This window comes from Xyrauchen texanus, chromosome 31, assembly GCF_025860055.1.
Source record: "Xyrauchen texanus isolate HMW12.3.18 chromosome 31, RBS_HiC_50CHRs, whole genome shotgun sequence".
NCBI lineage: Eukaryota > Metazoa > Chordata > Actinopteri > Cypriniformes > Catostomidae > Xyrauchen > Xyrauchen texanus.
The window spans coordinates 24,832,418-24,853,773 of NC_068306.1; the positions used below are offsets into that span (position 1 = coordinate 24,832,418).

At 37.7% G+C, this 21,356-nt stretch overlaps 1 protein-coding gene across 1 annotated transcript in view; it reads left to right on the plus strand.

Moving 5' to 3' along the window:
• Nucleotides 1-9,756: 9,756 nt before the first annotated feature.
• Nucleotides 9,757-21,356, plus strand: part of LOC127624558 (rho GTPase-activating protein 32-like) — a 140,284-nt gene continuing 128,684 nt past the window's right edge. The window contains exon 1 of the mRNA XM_052099329.1: nt 9,757-10,222. The gene's annotated coding sequence lies outside the window, so the exon portion shown is untranslated. The remainder of the gene's footprint in view (nt 10,223-21,356) is intronic.

A 21,356-nucleotide genomic window follows, 5' to 3' on the forward strand; every position in this document is an offset into this window, starting at 1 on the left:
CATGTTCTGTGTCTTATCACTTGTACAGATGTGCTTTCAGCTCCTCAGGTGCATTTGTACAGTTGAAAATGCCTAGAAATGCCTAGAAAGGGCATAGAATGGCTGAACAGTGTACTGTTTCTTCAGCCCTTGAAAATAATTATAATCTAAAATCAAGTGAAGGTGACCCTTTAAAAGGGGTTTTGAATTTATATCTTGTGGTTCATGGCTAAACCACTCCCAGTGGCCAGTCACCACATTCACAGCATTTTAACAGCCTACTTAAGGTGCTATAAAACTTATGAAGTCTATACTCTGTTAATATTGCTTTACGTCATGAATTTGATCTTCCAGCAGATGATGGCTGCTGCTTATCTCCTGAACACCTCAGTATTTGATGTTTTTGAATATATAGAAGCCTTCCACCGTCTGCTGTGGCATCTTGAGGGTCATCTGTTTTACTGTTAATGATATCAACATTAATAGTTGACTTGCATCAGAGTGTTGAAAATTAGCAAGCATCAGTAAGCATGTGTGAAAGGAAAGCTACTTCGAGTTCAAAACTAAATCATCTGCCATGGGGTGAAGGCAAAGTTGAATTTGTTATTGATTACTTTTTGTTACAGTCAGGATGTGATCTCTGCTTAAACGAGACCAGCACATTAAGTGCTTCTTTGCACCCTTTTAAGCATCATAAAAAGGAGAATGGGAGAGTACTTATTATTTGCCTTGGATCAGGACTGATTTTCAAAGAGTCTGACACCATTGTGAGCTTTTAGAGATTTAAAGCTTGACCCGTTTTTATTTAGCAATGTGGTATGAGAGCTGTTCAGATCTTTGAACCATGGATGGGCTGTCTCATACCATTAGTATGGTGTGTGAATGGCTTTATATTTTGAGCAGACTTGCTTGGTAATTCTTGTAATTGTTGATCCATTTGTAATTCAAGTAACCTGTCTGATTAGATGAGACCTTCTTACTAAAGTTAGGCACACTGTTTGTATGTGTATGTGAAAACACACATTTAAATAGAAAAAATGAGAGATGTGCTTATCTTAAGTATTTTTGATCCATTTTACTGGACTGTTGTCAAATATGGTGCTTTCTAACAGATATATGACTAATTACCTTCATACAAAAGATTAATATAAAAATGAATATCCAAAATGCTAGGAATGTACTGTAATATGTCAAAAAGTGTATATACTATAAAAGCATATATTGCACAATGTATTATAAAATTTTAGTAATTTTAAATAAATTGGCCAATATATGCACGCAACAGAATATATTGATATAAAACATATTGTCATATTTTGGATTCAGTTTCTAATGTTACTATTATTTAACCTTTTCATGAGGGTTGGAATGCACAAGAGCATTTTTGAGCCAAGAGAGCTGTTTATGCGATGTTTCAGTCCACCTTGCAATCACTTTCACATTGAATTTGCAACTTAAATGTTTATTTAGTCATTTTCTAGCTAAGAAATAACAGTGAAACGTTTGCCATGTCTCCAAAGGCTGTCTTAACCTGAAAGGATACTGGTCTAGCTCAAATTCTACTTTGCAGGTGATTCTGCTATTGTATCATCAATCATTGAGCAGATTGGCTAATTCTGTTGTGGGCTCATAAATTAGCTGTTTGGGGATTTTGGGAGGTTATTACTGCTAACTTGTTTTGACTCATGGGCAGTATAAGATGAGAATCATTGTAAAAGATTGAGCTTGATGAAACAAACATTTGTCTTTTAGTAGCATTATAGCAGTGATAGAGATTCATTCAGGTTGAATTATTTATTGTACTGATTTTATATGCCATTTAGAAGATTAAAACATTAAATTACTTTTGACAATACATCTCACAATAAGGAATATGGAATATTCCATTCCAGATCATTTTTTTTTATATTTCTTTATTTTGTTGAGGTGCTTTATTTTTTATAAAAACATCTCAGCAAATCTTGGTTCCTTTGTTTTGATTGCAAATAAATCACCATTTCACATTTGCTATACATTTTGCAATTTGCATTCTTCTATTTTTGTCATAAAACATTCTTTCTTATGTTTACATCATGCTCACGTTTATGTTCTGAACACCTGACACCTGCTCTCCAAAGCAACTTACAAGAAAGTGCACATATTGCATTATTGTCAAGAACCTGAAAATGACTTCATTTTGGAAAGAATGAAGCTCTACTCATAGGCAAACTGTTCTTCAGCTGTTCTGTTGATAGTTTAGTTGAAGATGTTTGGATAGAGATTCATGTACATTAGTAAGAAATGTTTGGGATAGTTTTATGAAGGTGTAGAACTTTAAAATGGAGATTGGTTGCGTTTTTGAAAGTCAAGCCCTTGTTGTATTAGATACGTGCTTACATAATAGAGAATGGATTTGTATTTATTATCTTTTTTTAGCACAAGGTTTAACATGGGTGCGAAGAGACATTGTTTTGTGTTTTTCTACATGAAATTAGTTTAAAATAATTATTTGATGGTTTGATTGTTCTAAAGGAACAGAGAGGAAAATAAGGTTCCCTTAACAGAGATTATAACACCATTAAAGTGATAGTTCACCCAAAAATGGTAATAAGCTCATCATTTACTTAATCTTTTGCTGTCTTAAACATGTAAGACTTTCTTCTGCGAAACACAAAAGAAGATTTTTGAAGGATATATGATTTTATGTGTTTATATCCATACAATGCAAGTCATCCATCCATCCATCCATCCATCCATCTTCAACCGCTTATCTGAAGTCGGGTCGCGGGGGCAGCTGCTCCAGCAGGGGGCCCCAAACTTCCCTATCCCGAGCCACATTAACCAGCTCTGACTGGGGGACCCCGAGGTGTTCCCAGGCCAGTTTGGAGATGTAATCTCTCCACCTAATCCTGGGTCTTCCCCGAGGCCTCCTCCCAGCTGGACGTGCCTGAAACACCTCCCTAGGGAGGCGGCCAGGGGGCATCCTTACCAGATGCCCAAACCACCTCAACTGACTCCTTTCGACGCAAAGGAGCAGCGGCTCTACTCCGAGCTCCTCACGGATGACTGAGCTCCTCACCCTATCTCTAAGGGAGAAGCCCGCCACCCTTCTGAGGAAGCCCATTTTGGCTGCTTGTACTCGCGACCTAGTTCTTTCGGTCATGACCCAGCCTTCATGACCATAGGTGAGGGTAGGAACAAAAATTGACCGGTAGATCGAGAGCTTTGCCTTTCGGCTCAGCTCTCTTTCGTGACAACAGTGCGAGTGCAATACCGCCCCCGCTGCCCCGATTCTCAGGCCAACCTCCCGCTCCATTGTCCCCTCACTCGTGAACAAGACCCCGAGGTACTTGAACTCCTTCACTTGGGGCAATACCTCCTTCCCTACCTGGAGTACGCACTCCATCGGTTTCCTGCTGAGAACCATGGCCTCAGATTTAGAGGTGCTAATCCTCATCCCAGCTGCTTCACACTCGACTGCCAAGCGATCCAGTGAGAGCTGAAGGTCACGGACCGATGATGACATGAAACAACATCATCTGCAAAAAGCAGCGATGAGATCCCCAGCCCACCGAACCGCACACCTTCCCCACCCCGACTACGCCTTGATATCCTGTCCATGAATATCACAAACAGGATTGGTGACAAAGCGCCACTTGGCGGAGACCAACCCCCACATGGAATGAACTCGACTTTGTGCCGAGGACCCGGACACAGCTCTCGCTTTGGACGTACAGGGATTGGATCGCCCTAAGAAGGGACCCCCCAACCCCGTACTCCCGCAGCACCTCCCACAGTCTCTCCCAGGGGACCCGGTCATACGCCTTCTCCAGATCCACAAAACACATGTAGACCGGATGGGCATACTTCCAGGCCCCCTCCAGGATCCTTGCGAGAGTAAAGATCTGGTCCTTCGTTCCACGGCCAGGACGAAAACCGCATTGTTCCTCTTCAATCCAAGGTTCGACAATCGGCTGAACCCTCCTCTCCAGCACCTTGGAGTAAACTTAACCAGGGAGGCTGAGAAGTATGATACCCCTGTAGTTGGCACACACTCTCTGATCCCCCTTTTTGAAGAGGGGAACCACCACCCCGTTCTGCCACTCCTTAGGCACTGTCCCAGATTTCCACGCAATGTTGAAGAGGCGTGTCATCCATGACACCCCCTCCACATCCAAGGCTTTCAACATTTCTGGTCGGATCTCATCAATCCCCGGGGCTTTGCCATTGTGGAGTTGTTTGACTACCTCAGTGACCTCCCCCAGGGAAATAGAATCTGATCCCCCATCATCCTCCAGCTCTGCCTCTAGCATAGAGGGCGTGTTGGGATTTAGGAGTTCTTCAAAGTGTTCCTTCCACCGCCCAATAACCTCCTCGGTTGAGGTCAACAGCGTCCCATCTTTGCTGTATACAGCTTGGATGGTTCCCCGTTTCCCCCTCCTAAGGTGGCGGACGGTTCTCCAGAAGCACTTTGGTGCGGACCGAAAGTCCTTCTCCATGGCTTCTCCGAACATTTCCCACACCCACTGCTTTGCCTCCCTCACGGCCGAGGCCGCAGCCCTTCGGGCCTGTCGGTACCTTGCAACTGCCTCCGGAGACCTCAACAACAAATCCCGGAAGGCCTCTTTCTTCAGTCGGACGGCTTCCCTGACCACCAGTGTCCACCACGGTGTTCGAGGGTTACCACCCCTTGAGGCACCTAAAACCTTTAGGCCGCAGCTCTCCACCGCAGCTTCGGCAATGGAAGCTTTGAACATTGCCCACTCCGGTTCAATGTCCCCAACCTCCGCAGGGATGCCTGAAAAGCTCCGCCGGAGGTGTGAGTTGAAGATCTCACGGACAGGGACCTTCTCCAAACGTTCCCAGTTCACCTGCACTACTCGCTTGGGCTTCCCAGGTCTGTCCAGAGTCTTTCCCCACCCCCTGACCCAACTCACCACCAGATGGTGATCGGTTGAAAGCTCTGCCCCTCTCTTCACCCGAGTGTCCAAAACATATGGCCTCAGATCCGATGACACGATTACAAAATCGATCATCGACCTTCGGCCTAGGGTGCTCTGGTACCACATACACTTATGAGCATCCTTATGTTCGAACATTGTGTTTGTTATAGATAATCCATGACTAGCACAGAAATCTAATAACAAACATCCAATTGAGTTCAGATCGGGGAGGCCGTTACTCCCAATCACGCCTTTCCAGGTGTCCCTGTCATTTCCCACGTGTGCGTTGAAGTCACCCAGCATCACTATGGAGTCCCCTACTGGGGCCCTATTCAGGACTCCATTCAGGGTCTCCAAGAAGGCAGATGCAAGTAAATGGGGTCTAAAATGTTCAAGCTCCACAAAGGACATAAAGGCAGCAGAAAGATAATCCATACAACTCGAGTAGTTTAATCCATGTCTTTTGAAGCAATATGATCCATTTTGGCTGAGAATAGACCAAACCTCCTTTTCACTCTGTGCATGTATCAATCGCAAGAAAGTGTAGAGCTTCTCTTCTCGCCACAAAGAGACTGCAGATGTCAAGATTTATAGTGAAAAACATTGAAATTTTGGTCTGTTTCTCAAACAAAATCAATCATATTGCTTCAGAAGACACTGATTAAACCATGGTATGGACCAACACATGTATCCTTAAATAAATTGTCACTTGTGTTCCTCAGAAAAAAGAAAGTCAAAGGAGTTTGAGATGGCATAAGTGTAATTGATGAGAATTATCATTTCGGGGTGTCCAAATAACATGTTTTACTTCACCTACTGTAAATTGAACAATACTGAAATTGTGGCATTAAGAAACACAGTGTATGGTAGTTTGTTGAATATTGTGATTACATTCTGTATATTCAAATAAACCTTCCAAATCAATTATACAAATAATGTAACAAACAAAACAAGTTGTACACAAAGTTTAAAATAGTCTGAGCAGGTAAAAGTGGATTTTACCATGTATAATTTAGCACATTATGTTTATTCAATAATATAATATTCAAATATAATATAAAAGACAAAAATACCCTTACAATTTCCCTTACTGTGTGTTAATCCTATTTTTTATTTTGCAAATTTTATGTACCCATACAAATGTATATTGATTTTCCAGTTGTAGACACCACTAATGATTTAAACAAACAATTCCATATAAGTTAACCTCTCAAAAGATAACCTCTTATAGTACATCAGGGATACAAAAGCATATGAATTAACTTGCTGCTCATTTCTTTGGTAGGGAGAGAGAAAGAGAGAAAGCATTGAATCAGCACAATGTAGAGGACGAGGGAATGTGGAGGTTATGTCCTCACATGGCACTAAGTGCACCTTGAGCCTGCAGGAAATGTAATGGGATTATCATAATACCAGCTCCACAGCAGACACATACATACGTACACAACTACCACCAGGTATACATAAGAAATGCAAATCGTATATATATATATATATATATATATATATATATATATATATATATATATATATATATATATAATATGAGAATATGTGATACACTGTGGCTGTTGATGGATGAGTGGTAGTAGAGTATTTTTTTTATTTGTTCCTGTGGTACATATAGAAAAGTGTAGCAGACCTTCACATTCAGATATCTTTACTGTAATTGATAAAACTATTAAAGTTGGTATAACTTATAAAATATAAGTGTTAAAAGTTACACATGCTATTATAATTGCAAACCAAAGTGGATTGTGTTGTCTACTTTTTATGTTGCCTTTTGGGTATAACATTTCTTGTTATTGTCATCTATAGCTCTGGTTCAAGCAATACAAAATCAAATAACAAAGATATTGTCTTATAGATCACTTAGTGAAAGATTGTGACAACAATGCTCAGTTACAGATAAAACCAATATTAAAGAGAAATTTCATTCATTGTTAATTTCATTCATGTTTTCATTTTTATCTCGTTTTTAGAGAACACGTAGTATAGAGCATTTGCTGAATATCATTTAATAATTTATTGATTATAACTATCAATATGATATTTGCTTATTTTTTTGGAATGACAATTAATTATGAAATGTGCAATGTGGAATATATTAATTGTGTTCATCACTTTTTTGTCATACAACAGAATTGCAAACAATTCACATAGTGGAAACATTCAGAATTAATCATGAATGAGCCTGACTGTGTAAAGTACTGATGAGCTTTGCTGAATGTGCAGTAATCACGTGCTATTCAATATACCTGCAGATATTGACCAGCTACAGTGCAGTGTGACTGATTAGAACAAGATCTCTTTGTCTTTTTTCTGATGACTAAAATGCCATGTGATGATATGCGGTTGGGGTAGGGTTTATGGCACCTGCAATATGTATAGCAGCACAGTCCAAGATATACTGTATGTATTCTGTATTCTTATAGTCAACAGACTGTACCAGTAGAAATATTTTGACAGTGTATTGTATGTATAAATAACAGATATTTATAGTTAATAAAGGACAATTGGTGAATCTTTAATTTTGTACTGCGATAAAAACAGAGAAGATTTATTCCAATTTAGCTGTCTTGTTTATGGAGAAATACATGTTCTTTCTGCTGTTAGATGCTCATGGTAGCATGGTGTGGTCATTAGCGAAATAGCAGATGATGCAAAATGCTTTTGTAGTAGGTATTCTAACAATCACAGTAACCTTTTCTAGAGACCTCAGTGTGGTGTGTAAGCAGCCATGCCATTTAACATATCATGACTTGGTGCTATTGCTGATCTACTGTATTTTGTGGTCCAGACAGATATTACTCTGTGCATCACATCCGTCACGTAGATTTACAAAGTTGTGAACACAAGTGAGAAAATCACACATCAATACCTGAAGAGTCTACTTTGTTCTGTGAAAGTGCTACCAGCTTTGACACTTAGACAATACTGGAACAAGACCTTTGGCAGACAGTAAAATTCATTTGGAATGTAAGAGGTTGTAGCTATGGTGCAAAATTATTTGGCCGATTTTTATTTGCAGCCAATTGTTTTCCAGCTCTTGTATAAAATATTCTATAGTGCTATAAGTCTAGCTTGTTTGTAATTTAAAAAAAAAATATCAATATACATTTTAATGAAGCCTGTTTTACTAGAATATCTTCCCAATATTTTATTTTATTTTAAACTGTACAAACAGCAATCTTAACCCTGTTGCAAGCCTCAACGTTGTACTGATGTAATATGTTTGCACCATCACTATCTCTTTTCATTTCATTTCTAAAACTATTTGCACATCACAATATGACCTCATAAACATCCAGAGTCAACCAACTGGCAATATGCCACTACAGAAAAACATTACTTTCTGTTGATATAGGATTCAATCCATATTCTGTACACTGTTACCATTTCCCTGTACATTAACTTAACTGAATTAAACATTTAATACACAGCAACATTGCATTGCAATCTAAGATCATAAAGAAAAACACATGACTACTGTCATAATTTTTGTCATAAATAAAAATTGACTGTTTATTTATTTTTTTACTTTTCAGATGGTTCAAACAGAACCTTAAAGTATCATGAATGTGGTCCATACAACTTGTGTTGTCTTACCCATTTCATATGACAGGGAAAATATTATGTTATAAAATGTTGAATGACTTATTGTGGAATGTGAATATCCTCTCTGTTTTGTATCATCTAATCTCACCTGTTTTATGATCACTTCTGCTGTTCAAAAGCTTTTCTGTATTATTTTGTTGTGCTTTTATATGTCTCAGATAAATCAAATTACAAGCGGCACCCATAGGGTAAAACCTGTTCACCTCTCTCTCATGTCTGCAAGATGTTGAGATGAGTTTCAAATTCCAATCAATACTTTGAATGGTATGTTTTTTTATTCACCAACAGCTCTAAAGTGACTGACAGTCACACAACATCAGACAGAATGAATCAACATCAAGTGAATACAAAATCTGACAAACTTTAGGATCCACATTTGAAGTGGAAATTACTTTAATGTCACAAACAATTGACAACATGGGCAGTCTCAGCAACAGACCAGAATGAATAGACTAAGTAGAGCAGTCAATTACATAAAGTAATAAAACAATACAAATAATAGTAGATACCTAACTCACCCTCAGCACTTAGTTTCACATGACCCGGTGCTGGTGCAGCTCATTTACATTTTTAAATGCTAGAACCATGTAATCATTTCCCTGCTTCATAATGTTTTGTATTTTGAGATAATAAAAGTCACTCAAAAAATGACAGCATGTGTGATCTTGCTTATATAAGAGGACAGGGGGCTGGGCATTGTAACAGCATTTGTACAATTTCCTTCATAAATCAAAGACTATTACATACCTGCCATCTTTTAATATGTGCCAACAGTATTCCATTTTATATTTACATTAGGAAAGACTCAATACATGTGTTGTATTGAGTCAAATATTTATTGTTGCATGTACAATATAGTGTTGTGTGGTTGGGGCATTTCAACACTTGCACCATGTTACCATTTATAATTAACGGAGTAGTTTTTTACAGGCAGCATGTATTGCACTATGGTGCCTTTAGAATGTGAAGTCTTCCATACTTATGGTGCAGGCTAATATTCTCACACAGACTTCCAATATTTTAAGGGTGAGAATGAACACAGTATGACAAATTATTGTAATACATAGGGTATAGACCTAACAAAATGTCTTCACAAACTAAATTAATTAAAGATACACTTCGTGTTCCCTGATACATTCGTTTGGACATACGCGCCAATCGCACTAGATGTGGTCACGCGGCGACGCGCATTGAATACCACAGCGCGGCCACGCTTTTGAATGTAGTTGAACCGAAGTCTCCCCTGGCAAGTGATGGTACGCGTGGCTCAGCGTAGACGTCAGCCTACAGGACACCACGCTTCTCTTCATATATCCGTAGATATGTAAACGGACATTACATGGGTGACGGGTCACATATTCAGTCATATTTGTTTAAAGTTCAGTCAGGAACGTCGCGTACGCGAACAGCTGGTTGGTTGTAGCTAGCTGCTGCAAAGCTAGCAAGACAGACACCCTCCCTACACGGAGATTTTTCATGTATCTTCATAATTCCAGTTATCTGAAGAGCAATTTTCTGCAGCAATACGTGTGGACGTTTAGGGCTTTTCTCGTTTAGATTTCTTTCTTTCTTTCCCCCATAATGCGACTCTCTGGCACCGGGTTTCTCAGTTGGCTCCTTGCGGTCTTCGTTGAGGAGGATCACTGGAGAGAGTGGTGCTGAGCGACAGACACCCCAATATTCATTACACAACTCTACCACCGGTGAGTATATAAACACAGCGACTTTCCTTTAAAAGTAACTTATAACATCAGTGAAATGCATGAGCGTGCGGGGAAAGCGGAGCGGTTTGCACGTGTGCGCGCGCGCGCGGTCAGTCGCGTGCTCTCCTATAATAAACTCCGTTAATTAAATAGCTGTACATTTATATTGCTCATTTGTAATGGATTGCTGCAGTTTGTTCTGATAGACGTCACACGTAGTGGAGTGGGTGTAAAGTTTGAATCGATTAGGAGATTATATTCATAGACGTTTCAGTCTACGACTGTGCATCTGTGTAGACTCTAGCCTACATTTCAGGGTGCATAAGCTCTCAGTAGTTGTTGTCTATAAATTATAAATTTTTATTCGCCCTTTAAAGTGAGAGATATACACAGAAACAGGGTACAAATTGATATAAACAGTGTTTATATAAGCAATAAATGTATAATTGTATATCTGGCAATCAGCTTTTATTTCTTGATGACACCATGGCAACATGGAAGGTTTAATGTGCAGTGTTCTCTCTAGTACATTGAAAATGCATGAGAGCCCATACTTGCTATTAAGTCTGATTGTGCCTCCCTCTTTTGCTGTGAGGGGTTTTGTATTTGCTAATCAATTAAATAGGCTGAGTGTCATAGTAAGTATGCTTTTAGATGGTAAAAATGCTCTCCTCTCAGCCACTTTCCTTTGGAAATATAATTACATGAATCCTACATTATATTAAAGTCTCTAAAAGATTCTTAGACTTGACTTAAAGACCTTAGAGTCAGCTTGAGGCATATGGTCACATATTAAAGCAGTTCTGTGCTCTTGGGCTCTGCTAAAAATATTGATTTTGTTTAGGCTCTGCCTGTTTTGTAATTCAGCCTATATTAATATTTCTTTTTCTGAGCAGTCTTACTGAGGTCAACCACAATAATCTAGCCAGATAATAATTGGAATGCCGACATGCACAAAACATTGAATTTGCAATATATTCAAACATATAATTGAGATCATTTTTATGTTGGCTACTCTTATCACAGTGTGACAGAGACCTGTCATTGCTCAGAATTGTTAGATATACCCACTTCATTTTCTTTCTGATGTCTTGCCTTAAATTCTTACCCTACTTGAATTAGTTAACAGCAAGATTGGGTGCCAAAATGATGAGCTGTTATTGATTGGTGCACCATTTGCAGCTTTCTGAGGTCATATTTCCTCTCAGCTTTCCAGTTTTCTTCCGTCAGTTAACATACAATATCTTTAACTGAACTAAGATAGATTATTTAAAGAATAACCCTATATAACATCTTTAATAACAAGCTATAACATTACATGCATATGGAGCAATATAAACATCCAAACTGATAACGGCTCATGTGCTTTGTACTTAAAGTTATTGCTATAATGAGAAATGTTTCAAAAAGTCTGGGTAAAGTCGACCAAATCAAAAGCATCTACTTCTCTGCAAAGATTGCATGTTGAGTTCCTTTTTTGTAGTATGCTGCTTGCTGAAGCTTTTCCTTCCCAAAAGGCACAAGATCAAAGTCTGATTTCATTAGTTCATCTATTCTTTAACTCAGACAGGCAGTGTGGGATATGGCAGTGATATGTGACCTACATAGCTAGTAAAGACACTCCCTGCATGAATACAAATTTAATGGATACTGTATTTGTGAAGTGATTTACAAAATTTGTCAAACGTGTAATTTCATCAAGATAAATGCTCATGTATTGGGAACATTGCACTGCATCACTTTAAAGGATGTGATGAGAAGTCAGTGTACTATCACAAAGGGCCTGAAAACTCATTAAATTACTAAATATATGACCAAATGACAAATAACGACAACTAAATGTCTGTGACCTAATTTGTTCTCTAAATGTTTCCATATTAATATTAAAATGTTTTTGTCAATACCGCATTATTACATTTTTATTAAAATCCTACCATTGATGCTTTTTTACCAGCATGTTCATTTTTAAGGCTACATTTGATAAGCCCTAACATGTCATAAGGCTAATCTTGGTATAGTCTAAATCCGTTCTCTGAATTAAAGCTGGTAAATTTAGATAGTCTTTGATAGGCATAAGCCCTTTTCGGACAGGATTAGTTTTCTAAACGACATTTGATTAAAAATTATTATCACCCGACGCCTGTGATTTCAAGATCTCTGTGTTTATTACAGAGATGGAAGTGTCTGATCTCTTTTAGATGTGGGCATTACAGAAGGTTGAACACATTGTATTAATTTATGTTATAAAATGAATGTATCTTTTAAACTTGATCTGTTTCATTTTATGACTTATAGTCATTACATATTTATCTTCTGTAAAGCTGCTTTAAAACGATGTGTGTTGTGAAAGGTGCTATACAAATAAAAATGACTTATTATTCAAATTAATTTTAATTAAGTAATGATTTAATTTATTGATTTAATTGTAATTTATTAATTATACATTATAAATGAATTATTTTTAAAAAGGCTATTAAAACAAACTTCACATGAGTTTATAGAAGTGGCAGCTTATAATAAACCCATTGAAATAAACAATACATATCTGTGAATTATATAATTCTAACATGTATTTGAGGGGAGAATTTTTGATGAGTATCTTATCTGACACTGATAATACAGGAGTCTTTGCAGTTTCCGCGATTTGGCTCTCCTTTGTAATAATATTTTCTTATATTTCCGTTGTTTCAAAAAAAAAATCTACTTCCAAATTGAAAGGCGCACATTGAGTTAACTGAATAACAGTAGGTAATTTCCTCTGGAATTTTTACAGAGATTGTGTGAGAAAAACACTAGCTTGTCAGATTCAGATGGGATTAAAATCACAAAGTACGTCTATGAAACACAATATTCTCTGACCTCCTCAGGGAAAACAACATTTTCATAATGCTGATTACCACAAAAAATAATATAGACTTGTCCCTTGTTTATTAAAAAAAAGAAGCAAAAATTGCGGTTACAGTAAGGCACTTACAACAGAAGTGAATGTGGTCAGTCTATAAACGTTAAAACAACCACTTTTTCTAAAGTATAGCCACAATACGTAAACATTAGGGGTGTAACGGTTCGAATTTCTCACGGTTCGGTTTGAATCACGGTTTTAGGGTCACAGTTTCCGTACTGTTCGTTATTTGCTTTGTTCACCTGCGGCTCTTTCCATGGCTCAAGTCAGCATAAATTATGAATCAGCGTATTACTATATTGGCATTTTAATGCCATTAATCAAAGCACATTATTGATGCTCGCGATATTTTACAGTGCGAGGAAACAAGAAGAACTTACGTGTGCGTTTTAAACCCTCACCTGCATTATTGACATATAGTACCAGTATACGCAACCTGATCTCATGAAAATTCATTCATCATTTATGAGTTGGCTATTTCGTATGGTCTTTCGCGATGTTGTTTGCATAAACTCGTACAACTTCATCATGTGCAAATTCCCAGATGTCTAATGCGGATGAAAGTGTGAATTTCGTGCATGAGGCGTTAAGTACATACTTATTAATATTATACCCTTACCCAACCCTCTTATCTAAACTTTACCAATCTGTAGAGTTTGTAAACCTGATTGGAAGCTGTTGTGTGTGACAGAAGCATTGTCGCGTATTAGATGGAAATTATGTTCAGCGACATGGCTGTAGTTGCATGCAACGAGTGCAGTTGCATGATATCATACGAATTAGCCAAATTTAGAAAAGCCGTACAAATCCTGACGATTTTGCTGTGAGAGTGTGTTGGTATATGGCACTCGCACCGAGCGATGTCTGCAAACAGTGCCTGTTTGTAAATGTTTTTTGACCATCGCTGTTGTAATTGACTGCAAAAAGAAAATGTTTCCAGAAAGGATCAGTGGCTCATTTTCTCCGCTTGCCATTTTCAACTACACACAACGCTTGCAGAACAGTGATGTCATCAAGTTGACCCACTTGAAAGACAGGCAGAGTGGATCAATCTACAAATGCATTATGGTGCATTAGCGGAGGTTGTAACTGTACCTGTCTGTTTGATGCTTTTTCTTCACCAAACATTGTGCTCTAGATTCGTCATTAAACTTGAGGTGAACCGACCGTTGTGCCAATGCTTACTGAACCGTGGGTGGCGAACCATACGGTTCGTTTTTATACGGAGTACCTTTACACTCCTTGTTAACATAAAGATAACATGAAATTAGCATGATAAATGTACCAGAATTTACCTGGGATACGTCGTTTACGTGATTACAAAGTTTACTGGCATCTCAGTGTCATGACAACAATGTTGTAAGTGATTTTATCTCTGTAAAATCATGTTTACACATGTATTGTGTATATCTTGCGGTTATACTTTTGAAACATTGTGTAGAGGCAGAGGTGGTACCATACTGATCAAAAAAGAGGCGGTAATAACAAGTAAACATTGGCTTTGCATTAATACACTACTAATGACCTGGCAACTGAATACTAATGTTAATTTTGTCAGATGTTTTTTAATTTAGTCTTAGTCTTGTGTCAAATGTCCTTTTTAATTTTTATCATGTTTAGTCAACCTTATCCTTTTTAAGTTTTAGTTGACAAAGTCTGGGCTTTTTAATGTAGTTTTAGTCAATGAAAACTGTTGACATTTTAGTAACGTTTAGTCATATTGACATTTTAGTGACTGAGCACTGTAAACATTTTAGCCATAAGAGTATTATTGATAAGCATTTGTCTTGTCTATCCAAAACATATATATATATATACACACACACACATTTTATTGTTGTTGTAATTTTAGTGTTATTTTTCACATAAGATTGATATTATCATTATGATCTCATGATGATGACGTTGCGAGCTGCAGACAGCGGGGGTGAGAGACGAGCGTCTCTGTGTTAGAGTGCGCATCACACGGCGGAACTTTAAATCTCTGCCGGTCTCGACTCCCGCTCAGATTGGGTCTCTTCCGCGACTGGTTGAAGCAGCTCTGACCACTCAGAATTACATTTTTGGAGTTTGTGCTTATTTACATGTCACGCTCCCGTATTATTTGAAGCTTAATTAAGGATGAAATAAAGATATATCGCCAAGCTGTGATCTGTGTTTCTATCAGACACTCGAGCTGCAGCGCTCCTCTCATCAAACGTGTCATGATTATAGTTTTATATAATTTATAGATTTTATTTATATGAGTTATGTTAAATGACGTCAAGCATCTATTCGACAACGTAATTATTTTATTATTATTGCCAAGATTTGTAGTTACAAATAATAATCCACCGAGTGTGACGTTTGTTAGTGTTTTCCATGAAGACACCCACCAGAGTTTTGTAGACAGCCGGAGGCGGCATGAAATTTGACGGAGGTGGCCGCCTAGTAATTCTCTATATGCAGGAAAAACCCTGGTATTTTAATGTTTCTGAAATGGCTCCATTCAATTCCATTGAAAGTGTCTTACTCGGATTGCGATTTTTGCTTGTTTGTAAATAAACGAAAGATATAATTTTTTTGATTAATCTGCCATACTGTCGATTGAGCTTCACTTATATAGAATGTGGAGCATTCATTTAAATAGTTTATTTCTAGACCAAGCTTAATTTCTGTGATTCAAGACACAGTGTCAGCCACATCATCAGCTGTAATATTAGCATTCAGTTCTCTACAGCAGCCATCTGTTTTCCTTGTGTGGATTGGTTTGCATTTTTTCATGTGTACTTGGTGAATGCCTCCAGGTCATAACACTGCTCTGTGAAATGAGGAATTTAAAATCTTAGCATTGAAATCTTGAAACTTATTGCTGTCATTATTTCTTTTTCTTTGTTTTTCTCTCTCTTTCTCTCTCTCTCTCTCTTCTTTTATGAAGCAAGACACTTTAATGGCTGATATGAGTTTAGCTTATAGGGCTGAAATTATTGGATGCTTTGGATGAGAACAAAGTTTCTGCAGTTCAGAGGATGCAAAACACATGCAAAACAGAATGACATAAGGACATACTCTTCAGAAATCCATTAGAGCATTGTGGTAAGGTAGACACACAAAGCTTCCTCTTGGTGGCTTGACTAATATGATGCACGTATCTGGAATGAACATTTGTGCCTTTTCCAAGGGAATTTGTTAATAGTTTCAGTTGAAAAGGCATGTTGTCTCAGAGAATAATAGTATTACAAAGTTAGCCCACTTCTGCAAGTCTTAAATTCCATCTAGCTTATTGTGACATAGTTGTAACTTTGTTTTATGTGATACATTGGACTGCCAGGCTAAATATTAAAGCCATCTCTCTGTTAAGATATTTAACATGCACCATAACAAAATAATGTTCAGTAATGTCTTACCTAATTAGTTATATATGAATAGGACAGGGTGAACATTCTCTTGCTCTCTGCTCAGCTGTGGTCAGATATTAAATATTCCAGTTGGGACTTGCATAAGCCAACTGAGCTGAGGAATAGTCTGTGTAAAGACTGAGTAAGCTTGGCAGGGAACAGGGAAATGTTGTAATTGGGTGGCTTATTTGAGAGGGTTTAGGAGAACCTCAGAGCTGAGATCATTTGAAGGATGTTTGAGTCAGGCTGACGCAATGCAGCCTAACCAAATAGACTAATCAAACTGACACTGAGAGAACATGAGGCAAATACATCCAGCAAAGTGCTGTGCTTTAAGCTGACTCGCCATTAGGCAGATAGAAACACATGTTGTACTTGAACTTATCTCCCTCTTTCTTCCCTAAAGATATGTTGTGTGAGCAAGTAAGCAGTGGTTTCTGTGTGTAGCTGCTGTTTACCTATTTGTGTTTAGGCTTTAAAACATTTAGTCTATGTCATGGTGGTGTGAGCAGCATTCAAAGCATGAATGCTTTTTTGACCAGTTTTAGTAACAGTTGTGAATGCTCGGCTTAAAATGCTGGTGGTTTAAAGAAGGATGACAGCCTGTGGCTCACTGCTGTAATGGCTGTATGCTGCCATGTATTCATGGACCTTCAAGGGTGAATCTGGATTCTCAGGACTACATCAATTTTGTGTTTTTAAGGTGCATTCAGTAAAATTAGTGTTTATTTTGTGCTGACATCTAGCAGCGTATATGCAGCATCATGCCAACACAGAAGTTTTCAGTATGCTGCATTTATTAAAATTAGCAAAGCGGAGTACCATATTTTGTTAAACCTTCCACAATACTTTTAATGCTTACGTAACCTTTACATTTGCCAAACTAAACCATACTTTAACTCATCCTCTCTGTGACTGAATAGTTTGCAGTGCAATCAAAGGATTCATTGTCTGTTGAAAAGCAGTACTGCCACACACAAAGCCTTGTCTCAACTCTAACCCCCAACTCTGAAGGCTAAGGGCTCATTGTGCTGGAATGAGGGCTTTGTCATTCCAGGCTGCATGTCCATTAATTACTGGAAGCGCATACATCATTTCATCCCCTGACCCCCTTACTCTAGCCGAGCAAGCGAGTCGCAAAGAGCATGAAAAGCATCTCCATTGGTCTCCAATATTTGGAGTTGCTTTGGAATTCCTTATTGGATTCTTTGCCTGTAAACAATTCTCACATTGAGAGAGGTTGTTGGAGAACAGCCAGGGAATTCCTACAATGGGGCATAATGAGGAAGCTTTGACAAAAGCAGTTCCCATTCAGTATTCAACTGGTAACATGGTGTGCAAATCTGTGTGCGGAGGAGCCTCTGTGCACGTCACAGAGACAGCTAACTTGGGAACTTTTACGCAGTTTATTACAGTGTTACGCTAGTTAATGGTCTTTACTCTTTTCTTTGAGCATATCTATAGTGCATGACAGTTAGGGTTTGTGCTAGAGTGAGATTTTGCATTTTGCTATTTACTTGTGATTTGGTTGGGTTCATTTTGTTAAGTGTCCTAATTGCATCTTCATTTCTTTGGTGCTTGACTATAACTATAACTGGATGAGCATTCAAGAAAGGCGTTGGGTTTCTAGAATACGGTTTTATCAGTATTATGTAAGTACACCTAAAAAAGGATCAGTTGTCATGGAACGAGTGAGGAATGAGGACCCAACTGCAGGAATGAGGAAAAAAAATAAAGATTTTATTAAATAAAAGAATACAAACTGGGGAAAACAAACTCTCACAGGGGAGAAAAACTGATAAAACTGAAACGCAAAAAACAATAACAAACCCTTGAAGAACAACAAACTGAAAGACAAGATTACAAACCGGACTGGGAGATAGCACAAACGAACACCACCTGAACAACATGAGAAACAAAACGACAAACCCAGGAGGAAAAGGATCACATTTTATACAGTTAGGGCACATGAGGAACAGGTGAAGACAATTAACATAACAAGGACTAAACAGGAAGAGTGATGAGGGTAACGAGGAGGCGGAGTCAGGAAATTGCATGGCAGACAAACACAAAGCCATATGCTAACACACCAGACTAAAAAAGACACGAGTACAAATGGTGATGAAGGACCAAACACAGCCATGTGCACTCAGACAACACACAAGTCTGACAGAAGAGTGCATGGCAAGAGGACCGAACCTGAAGCCATGCGCTCACAAAAGAGGAGACATGGAGCATAAGTGTCAGGATCCCAAAACAGAACAGAAACCAAACTAGGCTGAGTCAGCACCTAGACACCACGCTCTGAACATGAAAACACAAATACAGAACATGAGTGTCAGGATCCTATCTACACTGAAAACAAGATTGGCAAAGTGACAGGATCCTGACATCAGTGATCTTTTAATGTATTTAAACAATCTTGTGCCTTGATCCTCTCCTGAAGTCACACTCAATTGTCTCTTTGATTCTCATGTTCACTGCAACCTTCTAAAGCAGAGCAAGCATACGACATAAACCTCCAACTGTGGGAAAGTGCAAATTGAGGGATGACCCTTCAGTGGAGACTGTTCACAAAGTCTGACATATGCTTTATATTCTTCCTGTTACCTCTAATTTGACTGAAATGCAAATAGATACAGCATAGGTCTTTCTTTGTTTCCATGCATTGTAACTGGGCTGTGAATCTGTTAATAGGACTTTGGTGTTGGTACGATTAAATTAACGAATTTTGTCAGATTCAACTCATGGCAGGTACACCTTAATCGATCTAACAGTTTCCCAAAGCTGCTTTGCATGATTTACTACATAACTAGCATATTTTCTTTTTACAATTGCTGAAGAAAATGTGAGTAGTACTACTTCACCAAGCAAAACCAACCATCAAAATGCTACATTGATTTCATGGGTGTTCTTGTTCAGTTGCAGTAGAGTTCTGAGTATTTTTAAGCTCATTGCTGTGAGGTTGCTAGGGTGTTCTGGGTGTTTGTTAGGATGTAGCTGTGGTGTTCTTGGTGGTTGCTAGGTGGATAAATATCACAAAATACTTTGCTACTAGCCTATTACAATTATTTATATGAGTTGCAGTCAGTAATTAATATGCATATTTTATTTAAAAAATTAGCAGTCTTGGTGGGAGCGGGGGATTTCCTTTTATCAAATTGTTGGTTTCTTTAGAGCCAGTTGAGTGACTTGAACAGCGGCTTTAATTCAAACAGGGTGTGAGGGTATTCAGTAAAATCTCTCACCATTAATTGGACTGGGATATAGACATTGGGTCAGACAAGGTCATGCTGCATATTTGGCTCTTTGATGAGTCATGAATGGGCTAAAAAGCTAGATTGTGGAAAGACAGTATCTCAAAACTTAGGGCTAAAAAGTCTACATGTTTCATGTTACTATTAACAATACTGACTATTGTTGTCCAGTCTTTCTCATGATCTCATTTATTATGTCTTTATTAAATTATATGTAGGTATGAACAATTTAGAATGTGATGTTTAGGGGTGTGTAAAAATTAGTTTTTCCGATTAATCGTGATCTTCACGTGAATGATCTCGATTCTTAAAACCCAAGATGGATCTTTCAGTCAATGTGCAACCCTCTACTACTTATTGGATGGTAAATATTTACATTTCACTCATCAGTAATTATGTAGTTTAATCGTGAAGTGTTCAGCAGCAAGATCCTTTCACAGCGTGTTGACAGTAAAAGTTGTTCCGGGTAATGTATCCAAGACGAGATCCAATTGCCAATGCCATTGAATACTGTCTCTATTAATACCCTTTTAATACAGTCTCTTTTAATACTGTTCTTTACAGTCAGTTGTTGATCAAAAACAACTACAAAAAACATTTAATTCCAGCCATGCATCACACTGATGGGGTAAAGCCATTTGAGTCCTCTCTAGTTATCATGTGCTCATTTAAAGGCGCTGTTTACAAAAATGTAGTTTTTTGTTAAAGAGACAGTACCGGTTTTAGCACGTGTTCAACAATTTAATGTAAATATGTAACAAAAATAATATATTAAATATAATATCTTATTTATTGATTGATACATTTATTAATTCATTTTTAAAAAGCCAAAATGTGACCAAAATGATGACAAATAAATAAAATATAATTAGTAGTATAATTTTCCTAATGTACCTAGTTAAATGATCCCCTATATAATAAACAGAATCAGCTTGGAGATCATTTCTTTTATATGTAAGCAGAAATGCTATTATAACTGACATAAACCCATATGAATCGATATATAATCGAATCTTAATATTGTCTTCAGTAATTTGAATCGAATTGAGAGCTTGTGAATCGTAATCAAATTGATTTGGGAAATCTGTATCAGTACCCAGTCCTTGTGTTGTTCTTGTTCTTTGAGCAATGTTCGTTCAGTAACTCAGGGTTTGTCACCTACAATTTTGAGTTTATATAATTCATGTGGGCCTTTAAATTAGTTTTATTAATTATTGTATAATTTCCAAAGCAGCCAGAGGTGTAACTTCTGATTAAATATGTTGTGCACACATACACTATTATGGGGATACAGGGTTGCTTTTGTGCTCTGACTTTTATAAGTCTCTGAGCTTTGGGTTCATTGAATTGAAGCCTGAAAATCTCTTTGTGATCTCTTTGTGAAAAATTGTGATTTCCAGAACTGGAAAATTCAATCAAAATAATAAAATCCCAAAAGTCAAGGACATTTCTATAGTTAAGTACATTTTATTTTTGCTCTTTGTGTTTGCACATTGCAATCTCTACAAAAATTATTTAAAAAAAAATATTTTCCAGTTATTGTGAAGGAGTTGAAAACTCTTGGAGATTCATTGGTCAAAAGGTGCTGGAAACCTGTT